The sequence below is a fragment of the Lithobates pipiens genome, unplaced genomic scaffold (assembly GCF_037356315.1).
Source record: "Lithobates pipiens isolate NorthernLeopardFrog02 unplaced genomic scaffold, aLitPip1_a1.2 Scaffold_19, whole genome shotgun sequence".
Lineage (NCBI taxonomy): Eukaryota > Metazoa > Chordata > Amphibia > Anura > Ranidae > Lithobates > Lithobates pipiens.
Window position 1 is genome coordinate 89487749 of NW_027507764.1, and position 12538 is coordinate 89500286.

Sequence of the window (12538 nt, forward strand, 5' to 3'; positions counted from 1 at the left end):
CCTGCAAAGGCAAAGCATAATGGACTACTATGCATCGCATAGTAGCCCATTATGTGTCACTTACCTGACACAGGAGCCAGCGAAGTCCCCGCTGTCCCCTGTAGTCCGCCGCATTCATCTTGCTGGTGGCGTCTCGCAGCTCCGCCGCTGTCATTCGGCGGAGCCGCGATGACGTCACTCCCGCGCATGCGCACGGGAGCGGACACGCGCGGCAGATCCATTGTTGGAAATGCCGCGCTCAGTGCGCCTGCGCGTCGCTGTCTACGGCGCATGCGCCGTAGACAGCGGTGCCTGTCTTCAGGCAAATATCTCCTAAACCGTGTAGGTTTAGGAGATATTTCTTGGACCTACAGGTAAGCCTTAATCTAGGCTTACCTGTAGGTCAAAGTGGTTTGTAAGGGTTTACAACCACTTTAAGGTAGTTATAGGGGGTTTACATGTACTGCAAGGGTTAAATGCTCATTATGTCTAGGAGGTAACATTAAAGACATTCTTACCCACCTTAGATCCCTCTACTGGCCGGCTCGGACGCTCACTTCTTCACCCTAAAAATCTGGTCCTTGGCATCACCATGTACACTGCAGGGCTAATAACCCGTATTGTACAATGTGGAGGCAGGAGTGCGACCGCAGCCATGAGGAGCTGTAGGGGACCAGTCACACTGCAGAAGGGGGCGTGCCGGAGCATGGAATAAGGTAGGTATTTTTCCCTTACTTTGGCACCCCTAGACATAAACATTTAAAGTAATCCTAAAGGTTGATTTTTTTTTTTTTCAAATAACAAACATGTCATACTAACCTGTTCTGTGCACTGAGCAGCCCCAATCCTCTTCTTTTTGGGCCCCACATGGGTGGTCCTGGCTCTTCCGGCCTGCTGAGCAGGGTGGATATAAATCAATGATTTAAAAAAAAAAATCAGATTTTTTTTTAATTTAAATTAGATTTTTTTGATTTAAATCTTTTTTTTGATTTTTATCAAATTTATTTTAATAAAATGCTTTTGGAGTAAAAATCTATCTAAAGATAGTTTTCTATTTAAGATACATTAATCATTTAGTTTATTCAGTATGAAATGGAGCTTAGTTAAATGTAACATGAGGCTGTATATTTTGCAACATTTACATTGATGCATTCACACAATGTCACAGTACCCATGAGATAAAGCAAAGTTCAGGAATATTCCTTTATCCCATTGTTTTGCAAATCTATGCACACTACAAACTGTATGATTGGATCGGTTCTGATATTGCTGTTTTTCTGACCTGACAGATTATTATTTTAAAGTGGGGTGCCGCCTAAAAAAAAAAAAAAATTAAAAGTCAGCAGCTACAAATACTGCAGCTGCTGACTTTTAATAATCGGACACTTACCTGTCCTAGGGTCCAGCGATGTGGGGGAACGAAGCCCCCCCCCTCGTTCCCCGCTCCGCTCGCGGTGCCGGCATTCTTACTGTGGGCACCCGGCTGTGGCTTCACAGCCGGGCACCCACCGCGCATGTGTGAGCGGCGCCGCGATACGCAGCACAGTCATCTGGGACACGTGACAGGACCCAGATGACTGTGCGGCACAGAGGGGAAGTGATGTCAGTGCCCGGGCACTGAAGGAGGCCGACTTCAAGGGACCCCCTAGCAACAGGCATTTAGAGGTGAGTAAAACATTTTTATTTATTTTTTTCTATGAATTTTAAGCTATTTTTTTATTTATTTTTTTTGGTGGCAACACCACTTTAAATAGGGAACCTTTGTTTTGTTTGCAAATATTAAAGATTCTAACTACCAGCAAGTATAAGTGCTTACATTTAAAGAGCGCCTGTCATTTCAGATCCATCATAGCAGTGCCTGTTAGTGGGCATCCACTCACCTGCTGCCGCCACGTCCCTCACCTTGTTGTGTCACTGCTGCATCACCAGCGTCCCATTAAAATGAATGGGACTGTCGGTGAGTCAACAGCGGGTCAGAGGAGGAGCCGCTGCGGGACAGATGACAGTTGCTCTTTAAAAATGATGATTTAGACCCCATTCACACCTGAGCGTTTTGTCGCTTGAAGCCTGAAGCTACAAAACGCTGGAGGGGAAAAATCCATTATTCTCAATGGAGATGGTTCACATCTACACTCCAAGTTGCCTGAAGCCCTACGCCTGAAGTTCAAACAAGTTCCGGACCCTTTTTTGTTGCGCGAATCGGGCTGATTTGGGCGTTTTTATTCCCATAGAAACTAATGGAAACGCTCGATTCAAGCGTTTAGCGCGACAACGAGCGTTTCTATGGGCGTTTTGTCACTGTATCTGCTCAGGAGAAAATATTATTTACATAAGGAAATGACAGATGAAAAGCAGAAGCAGAAAAGGAAGCAGATGAAAAAAGAGATGAATATTTTTGCTATTGGCTGAAAAAAAACCGCTGAAGTTAAAAAACGCTGCAAAACGCTGTATGCAAACGCGCGAATACGTGCGACAAAACGCTGGTAAAAATGCTCAAAAACGCTACGCTGAGGTGTGAATGCAGCCTCAAAGTGGTGTGCCCATTTAAAAAAATAAATGAAAAGTCAGCAGCTTCAAATACTGCAGCTGCTGACTTTTAATAGTCAGACACTTACCTGTCCCAGGGTCCAGCGATGCAGGGGATCGAAGCCCCGCTCGTCTCCCCCTCCATTCGGCGGCACCATCATTGTAACTGTGGGCGCTCGGCTGTGGCGCTCAGCCGGGCACCCACTGCGCATGCGCGAGCGGCGCCACGTGCCGTGAGTGGCCACGCAATCATCAGGGACCTGTCACGGGTCCCAGATGATTGACAAGAGGGAGGGGGCAGAGCTGAGCCCTTCCTGTGCCGAGGGGAAGTGATGTCACCAGCCCAGGCACTGAAAGAGGCAGACTACAAGGGACCCCCTAGCAACAACCATATAGAGGTGAGTAAAAAAAATGTTTCCAAATTTAGTTTTTTTTGTTTTTTTAGGAATATTACTGATTTTTTATTTGTGTGCAACCCCACTTTAAATCGAGTTGATTTAAATCAAGTCTTTTTACTAGCAATTTAAATTAAATCCACCCTGCTGCTGAGTGCCCCCAATAGCAAGCCTCTTGCTATGGGGGCACTGGAGCAGGCCCTGAGCCACTCTCCTTTTCCATTCACACACAAAGCATGGTTCGGCCCCGCCCCTGCTCTTTTCTCATTGGCTCACTGGCTGTGACTAACTGCAACAGGAGCCAATGGCTCCCTGCTGCTGTGTGAGCCAATGAGGAGAGAGAGACCTGGGAGAGCCACGCTCCTTTTCCATTCGCACACAAAGCGTGGTTCGGCCCCGCCCCTGCTCTTTCCTCATTGACTCACCGGCTGTGCCTGACTGCAACAGGAGCCAATGGCTCCCTTCTGCTGTGTGAGCCAATGAGGAGAGAGAGACCTGGGAGAGCCACGCTCCTTTTCCATTCACACTCAAAGCGTGGTTCGGCCCTGCCCCTGCTCTTTCCTCATTGGCTCACCGGCTGTGACTGACTGCAACAGAGCCAATGGCTCCCTTCTGCTGTGGGAACCAATGAGGAGAGAGAGACCTGGGAGAGCTGCTGCTCTCATGCACATCGCCGGATCCAGATGGGGTTTAGGTAAGTATAGGGGGGGCTGGGGGGCGGGTCTTGGGGAGCTGCACTCACAAGGTTTTTTACCTTCATGCATAGAATGCATTAACCTTCTGCCTTTAGAACCATTTTAACCCTTGCATTGGGAAGGGGGGACAAGAGAAGATTTTATTCAATTCCTAAGGGATATGTTTTAAATTCGGGATTTGACTGATTGCTAAAGGTATATGTGCTTTGCGCATACTGATCACTATTTGCTTTGTAGAATAATGCCATGCTGTATAACTTTCTATGTATTATACGGTTTAGTAGATGTATATTGTTGGGCAAGCCCTGGCATAAGAGATCTTTGCCTATTTCAGCCCTCTTATGTAAAGAGGGGGTTTTCCTTGCAAGTCTCCCTGGCATTCTGCACTAACCAATGTCGTTAGCATGTTTTTCCTCCTCAGTGTGTGAAATGCGCGTCCTGTTATTCCGTACACTGCATCGCTCTCACAGCGCAATTGTAAATGCGTTTCTTTTCACTCAGTTAACTCTTTGGGTGCAGATTTCTGTAGCAGAGTGACAATCCTTCCACCTTCCAGGTACCCAGTGACATGAAACATGCTCGGTTGCAGCTGTCATTGTTATGCTTTATGAATGACGTTTTCTGCTTAACAACAGTCTGTGATTGGCTGAGGGGAGAGGAGTTCAGGGAGGGGATGTGGGAAGGGACGAGGAGAGATACAGAAATAAGTGCAGATCATAACATTGTTCAACTGTTCCTGCGCTCCCCCCTACATGTGTCTACACAGCAGCACAACTACACACCAATGCATAGATCTATCTGTATGTGTCTGCCACAATCCCATAGCAATACGGCACATCTGACACCATGTGTTCAGGATCATGTCAATGCAAGCACATCTGTAAAAAAAAAGAAAAAGAAAAAAAGAAAAATTCTCATATACATGCATACTATTTTTTTTTTTTCTTGCAATACAAATTATCTGTATTAATTATATTACCACCAAGCAGCATCTGCATGCAAACAAATCCCCATCAATAGAAGAGGGCTGAAATGTTCATCCTGGGATTTTAATAAAATTGGACATTAGGTTGGACAGGGAAGTGTCTGTGTTGCCCATAGCGACCAGTCTGAATGCAGATGCCATGTTTCCAGGCTCGGTTAGTATTGGATCTCCTTGTTGCTATGGGCAGTGCAGAGTTTACCTCCAGGTCCTATTGATGGATGAGGCCCGTAATGTAAAGTGCAGGGACAAGCTGTAACCATAGCAACTATAAATAGATATTAATTCAAGTCACTGCAACAGGCTGATTAAAACTGGTCAGGGATAAGTTGCTATGGGTTACTGCACATTGTTGCAAGGGGTCTTAAATGAAGCTCTGATTCTGTTCATGTCTCCATTGTTGCTTATAGCAACTATAAACAGATGTTCTTTCAATTAGAATGACTGCAACAAGCTGAATAAAACTGATCAGAGATTGGTTGCTATGGGTTACTGCACATTATTGTAAGGGGTCGTTAAATGAAGGTCTGATTCTCTTAATGTCTCCATTGTTGCCCATAGCAACTATAAACAGATATTCTTTCAATTAGAATGACTGCAACAAGCTCAATAAAACTTATCAGAGACTGGTTGCTATGGGTTGCTGCACATCATTGCAAGGGGCCTTTAAATAAAACGCTGATTGTGGTCATGTTTCCATTGTCGCCCATAGCAACTAAGTAAGCTCTGTTCCACAAAATGCAAGCAAATGGAATGTCAATCCATGGGATTGGTCTTGCTGCATTGCTGCTTATCATTTCTTTCCTGTATTTATAGATAACCGATATGCTATGCAGTGGTTTACAGAGCAGTTTCATGTTATTCATATTAATTATAATCCTTGCAGATGTTTGTAAATGTGCACTTATTAGTTGGGCAACTCTCTGAGGCTAGATTTAGACTTTTGTCTAAAGCTGCAGCTCCTCTGAAGAGCGATCCACTTTCGGATCGCTTTTTCGGAGGCGACTGACAGGTGATGAGGAGCCTCCTTCTGTTTTAACCCCATTTTTCCAACAAATATTGACTGAAAAAGGCTAAGTCTGCACAGCCAGTGGTAAAAACAGGTAATTGAACCACATCTTTACTGCCTCCCCGACTTCCACCTACAAGCAGACATAGTGGCTGCTCCGGTCTGTTTCCATTGCCGCAGCCACAATGCTTCGCTTTGCACTGCTGCAATTCTAACTTGGCAAATCCAGTTTTGACAGGTGGCACCAACAGTCAAACTCATCAGTTGATGTCAATGGGGGTTATTTACGAAAGGCAAATCCACTTTGCACGTGCACTTGGAAGTGCAGTCACTCTAAATCTGAGGGGTAGATCTGAAATGAGGGGAAGCTCTGCTGATTTTATCATCCAATCATGTGCAAGCTAAAATGCTGCTTTTTATTTTCCTTGCATGTGCCCCTCGGATCTACAGCGACTTTACTTCCAAGTGCACTTTCAGCGCAAAGTAGATTTTCCTTTAGTAAATAACCCCCAATGTGACAAATGCAGCTATGGTGGTTGCAGCGCTGCAATTCAATGTAGAATCCCTACTGGCGCCTCTTCCATGCCCGTAAGCATCTCTGAAAAAGCAATCCACTGCCGATTGCTTTTCAGAGGAGCGGTAGAGCCTGCCTCTCGTGTGACTGAGCCCTTAGTGTTGTGACCCTTAGTGAAACATCAGAACATTAGCAAACTTGCATCCTAGCCCCCTAATCATTTTTAACTGATTTAAAAATCAAATCTAACCTGTAATAATTATATAAATACATCCTATTTATTTTAACAACATAGTGGTTCTTGGCAATTAGCAAAACAAAGCTTTACCATGTCAAATATACAATCTGTCATCTACTGATAATATAATAACTTGGCTATAAAGCACTGAATAATGTTCTACAGGCAGCCATGTAGTGCAAAGTATAAGAAGGAGAGTAAAAAACATCTCACGGTAGTTCTGCCATGTGTGATCACAGTGTTGCAGAACCATGTTGTAACAATGTAGTAGCTACTTTTACATTCTGCATCCATGCCGATATTGTCAAGTAGTCAGCAGTGTAAAATCAATAGTTATCGGTTACAGATTCTGACTCCATTGCGGAAAGTTGCTGAACTGCTGTGTCACCAAAAAGAATTCCTTAGAATAATGATGTACATAATGAATTTGGTATTAGTTAATAAACATGTTTGTAGGAAATAGAAGGAAAGGACAGGAATGTAGTTTGGCATTGCTGACTTCCTTCAGGAAATGCTATTTGCCTGACTGTCTCCAGCTTCAGTGTTTTCTGGAACAAGCGTGCAGCAAGTCATTTCAGTTAACTCCTGCTGTGCATGCGTGCTTCTTGTCAGTGGCTTGGATTCTTTTTGAAACCAGCGGATCAGTATGACTGGTGGGTCAGTAGCAACTTCTAGAAGATCCCTGGTTGGTTTGGGGTGTAAGTTTGCTCGATCAGGGTCCTCCTTAACCCTCCTGTATTAAATTTTATTGCAACTCTACTGTCTCTTTAAATTTGTAAAGCACTTCTCAACTGTTGGTGCTATATAAATCCTGTATCATAATAATACTACTACTACCAATAATAATTATAATAATTGCATATAATTAATTTAATGGTATATTTCACACTATGTATTTAGGTGCGATCAGTTTAGCTGCATTTAGAGAAAACAGAATTCCGTGCATCCAGGATCCGATCAGAAACTCTAAAAGGCATGTAAACGCGGCCAATCCCGGCAGGTGCATCTAAACGCAAGCAAACTTGATCTGGTAAGCATAACGTTTATTTATACTTCCAATACAATTCATCTTGCTTTTAAATATCCACAACGAAAGAGTGCTAGTGTAAGGCTGCATTCACACTTTAGCATTTGACAAAGTGGGGCAATTTTGTGCGTGTTTCCGAAATTTGCAAAAATGCATTGCCTTTTACTGGTAATGGCACTCCAAATACATCAAAAAAGATGCAAAAAAAAAAAAAAAGAAGTATCAAATGCAGAAAAAAAGCCATTAAAAAAAAAAAACGCACAAATCTCAACGATCCAAAAAGGTTCAATAACTACTTTGCTGCATGATGGTGCAAAAACGTGCACAAATGTGTAAAAAAAAAAAAAATGCATGTTTGTCATACAAAAAAAAAAAAAATGCATGTTTGTCATACAAAAAAAAAAAAAATGCACAAGGTTAAATGCTTCAAAAGGTTCATTAGCTACTTTGCTACATAATGGTGCAAAAACACGCACAAATGCGTAAACAAAAGACACGTGTTTGTTGTGCAAAAAAAGAAATGAGCATCATATGCAGAAAATATGCAGTTAAATGCAGTTCACTGCACCAAAAGGTTCATTAGCTACTTTGCTACATAATGGTGCAAAAACACGCACAAATGCGTAAACAAAAGACACGTGTTTGTTGTGAAAAAAATAAAATAAAATGAACATCATATGCAGAAAACATGCAGTTAAATGCAGTTCAATGCTCCAAAAAGTTCATTAGCTACTTGCCATGCTTGTCACACGTATGGTGCAAATATGCACACGACCGCGCAAAAAAGGCGGCATGATTTTGCATGCATTTACAAAGCACAAAATGTGAATGCAGCCCAAATGTAGCCTAAAAATCCTCCCTATATCGACATGCTTTCCTATATTTTAACATTCGTAAAAATGAGCTATAAAGACATTAAACGCCCGCTGACGCAATTAACGCGCTAAACTTTGGCGTTTTGCACCTTTAAAACTTTCAGACTGGCTGCAAAATCATTAAGCTGTTGAGGGAACCTTATCCTCTTGTCGCTGCTTTTCCAAGTGGCTGCATTTACTAGGCATGCTCACCAGTAGCTTCATGCAGTGCTAGATTACAATTCTGGAGCTGCTGCACACCAACTAGACGGGGATGCAAGCATGGGGGACGCACAAGGTAAGTCCTTGCCTTTCCTCCGTGTCTCCCTACACACCACCCATTCTGCACTGCATACATGCAAGGTGGGGGTGGGGGGGACCGTTTAATCCGCCAAACTAATTGGAAGCCCACGAAATGAAAATCAGCAGAAGCTACGACAGAGGGGGGAGAATAAAAAAGAGCCAGTCAGCAGCTGCTTGAGATGAAGTGGATCTAAGTTTCTCTATGGATTTTAGGCAGGTTTCTTGTACGGCTGGAAGATTTGTTCCATGTCTGCTATGGCATGCTTGTCACAGAGGCTATGGCACCATAACCTTCCCGTCCCACTGTGCCCGCTGCCTAGATTCCTCTCTGCATGTACAAGTGTGCCTCCGAGGATAACCTTCAATTCTACAGAAAGAAGTGACGGGCAGACAGACACTGACACAGGGAGGCACACTCTCACCAATCTCACCAATTCTGACAATTTGTATTATTTTATTTTTTTTGGGGGGGAGGGTGGTAGCCGGTTATTATTTCTTAATGATTTTCCGTCTGTTGTGTTTTATTTTTTATTTTTAGGTTGCAGGGTTTAGTTTAGAAGCAGTTGCAGCACTGACACTTCTCTGGTGGTAGATTATGCATTTTGTGCAGATTCTGGGCTAGGGACTTGGGGGTGGGGTTCAATCACAGACATAACACAGATTTTTAGTGGCAAAGTACTGTCCAGTCACAAGACAGATAAGGCACTGTAACCGGGGCACAAGACGGATGGGTAACAGGGGCACAACATAGATGGGGCACTGTAACCAGGGGTACAAGGTGGATTGGGGCTCTGGAACCAGGGCGCAAGATAGATGGGGCACTGTAACCGGGGAACAAGATAGATGGTGTACTGTATCCAGGGCAAAAGACTGATTGGGGCACTGTAACCAGCACACAAGATGGATGGGGCACCATGGCCAGTGCACAAGATAGAAGGGGCAATGTAACCGGGGCACAAGAAGGATAGGACACATAAATGGGACATAAGACAGTTAGGGCACTGTAACCAGGGCACAAGGTGGATGGGGCACTATGACTAGGGCACAAGATAGATGGGGCACTGTGACTGGGGCACAAGACAGCTGGGTCACTATAACTTGAGCACAAGATGGATGTGGTATTAAAACCAGGAAACAATATAGATGGGGCACTCTAACCAGGGCACAAGATGGATGGGGCACTGTAACCAGGGCACAAGATGGATGGGGCACTGTAACCAGGGCACAAGATAGATGGGGCACTGTAACCAGGGCACAAGATAGGCGGGGCACTGTAACCAGGGCACAAGATAGATGGGGCACTGTAACCAGGACACAAGAAGATAGATGGGGCACTGTAACCAGGGCACAAGATGGATGGGTCATTGTAACTAGGGCACAAGATAGATGGGGCACTGTAACCAGGACACAAGATAGATGAGGAACTGTAACCAAGGCACAAGACTGATTGGGGCACTATGACCATGGCACAAGAAAGATGGGGCACTGTAACCAAAGCAAAAGATGGATGGGGCACTGTAACCAGGGCACAAGACAGATAGTGCACTGTACCCTGGGCACAAAACTGATTGGGGCACTGTAACTGGGGCACAATATGGATGAGGCACTGTAAACGGGGTACAAGAAGGATGAGGCACTGTAAGTGGGGCATAAGAAGGAAAGGGCACTGTAACCGGGGAGCAAGAAAGATAGGGCACTGTAACCGGGACATAAGAAGGATGAGGCACAGTAACCAGGGCACAAGAAGAATATGGCACTGTAACCGGGTGCATAAGAAAAGATAGGGCACTATAACCAGGGCACAAGAAGTATAGTGCACTGAACCCTGGGCACAACTGATTGGGGCACTGTAACCGGGGCAAAAAAAGGATAGGGCACTGTAAATGAGGCACAAGAAAGGATAGGACACTGTAACCGGGGCACAAGAAAGGATAGGGCACTGAGTGTACTGAATCCATAGACAGCCAGGCAACTGGCATTCTCAGAAGGATAGCAGCCACTGTATACCTCCCGGGATGGGCTTACTTTAAGCCTTTTTTAGAAGAAAAGTCAAAAGTCTTTTCAGCATCTTTGTTTGTGGTTAGTGAGTTTGTGCGGCAGTTACTAATTCAGCATAACAGCCAGGCATCTAGCATTTCCAGTAATAGTTCAGCAATGGCATCCCTTTTTTCAGTTTTTAGTTCAGACACTGGAGAACAAAAGTCAGAAATCCTTTTTTGCATTCTTTTTTGGGGTTGGTGAGTTAGTATTGAGGTCAGTAATGCAGCATAACAGCCAGGCGTCCAGCATTTCCAGTAGAAGGTCAGCAATGGAAGCCTTCTCTCTGGAGAGGTTTCCTATAAGGAACTGTCCATGGAGGTAATTGTGCATGGCGGTTCCTCTTAGATTGATCGTTTGTCTTCTGCTTCCTGTACTGCTGCGCAGACTGTAGTCCTCGGGTTCAGGTCAGGGAAATACATTATAGTGACTGTATTCCGGATTAACATTGGGGTAGCCGAGCATTGGAATCAGATCCATCAGATCCATCCGATCAATCCGATCCATCTGATTCATCAGATCCATCAGATCCGTCCGATCCGTCCGATTCATCCGATCCATCCGATCCATCCGATCCATCCGATCCATCAGATTCATCAGATTCATCAGATCCATCAGATCCATCCGATCCGTCTGATTCATCCGATCCATCAGATTCATCCGATCCATCAGATTCATCAGATCCATCAGATTCATCAGATCTATCAGATCCATCAGATTCATCAGATCCATCAGATTTATCACTAGAGCAAATGAAAAGCTGCTCTTCAGTCTAGTGCAAGAGTGTTAAAAGTCACTCACAGGAGCAACCTACCTGCTAAATGTCTTGAATGTTTTTTCTGGCATTCATCTACTGTAAATTGTTACCCCACTCACTGCTTGTGATTGCTGATGTACTTTCTATTAGGATAGCCCTAAGAGCATGGAAAAATGCAGACCAGTGTGTTATCTGAGCATCGCCCTATGTGTCTTAAAAAGGTAAAACAGCGCAGAATCATGCGACAAGAGGCTGCAGATCCATTCAGGGGCACTGTGTAAATCCTGCTGAATGAGGCTGCAGCTGATTATATGAAATACAGAGTAAAGTAGGTCACGTATAAAGCAATTTTTGTTTCCTGCAACCACAATTGCTTAATTCCTCCATCAATTGGGGGAAATCCCTCCTATGGAGCTTTTGTATACTGAGAGCGGGAGGCTTCTCAGCTGTCAGAAGCCAGCAGTGATCAAACGAAAAACCTGACAGGCTGGTTGTACTGAAGCTGATTGATGGATAATCTTCAGTATAAGCAGCCTGCCCATATAGATGGATCAAAAATCGTCTGGTCCCTGCTGCCCTGGCCAAATGTCGATCCATCTATGGCCGGCTTAAAGGTATGTTGAGGGGGATTCTTTCCTTTGGCACATATGAACTCTCTTGATGGCAACACCCTAATGCAGCAGCATAAGAGAGGCAGAGGAGCACTCTCAGTTTATTAGGCCCTGATGCTGACTGGAGGAGAGAGCAGAGTGATAACCTCATCTGTTTGCTGCTGCTCCTTCTTTGTCCAATCACAGACTAGGGCAGGCCCTGTACTTAGCTGTATTGCTCAATTGAAGAACGTTGTGTAAGTAAATCCAGGATTTGGCTATGTTGCTTATACGCAGCCTGTTTACTGGCAGTTTCGGGCACCGGTGCTTCGGATTGCATGACCCAGAACCAGGCCAGAGGAAGAGGTACATTTGGAGCTGTAAGGTCAGTTTTTATTGTCTTGCACCCTTCTACACTCCCTTCCAGATGCTCGATTGTATGGTTTCTATGGATCTACAGTTTAGGAAAGGGTTAATAATACATACCTTTATATAAAATCCCCAACACATGAAGCAAACATAAAATCAAAAGATCTACCTGCTGAACATAACATGGAAGTAAGGGAGGAGGAGGAGTATGGTGGTCCCAGAGCTGGACCTTCCATGGACTGTCAGTCCTATAGATATGACTA

The 12538-nt window shown here is 44.4% G+C and overlaps 1 protein-coding gene across 1 annotated transcript in view; it reads left to right on the plus strand.

The window, feature by feature from the left end:
• Positions 1-8384: 8384 nt before the first annotated feature.
• JCAD (junctional cadherin 5 associated) overlaps positions 8385-12538 on the plus strand; it is a 181542-nt gene continuing 177388 nt past the window's right edge. The window contains exon 1 of the mRNA XM_077491049.1: positions 8385-8517. The gene's annotated coding sequence lies outside the window, so the exon portion shown is untranslated. The remainder of the gene's footprint in view (positions 8518-12538) is intronic.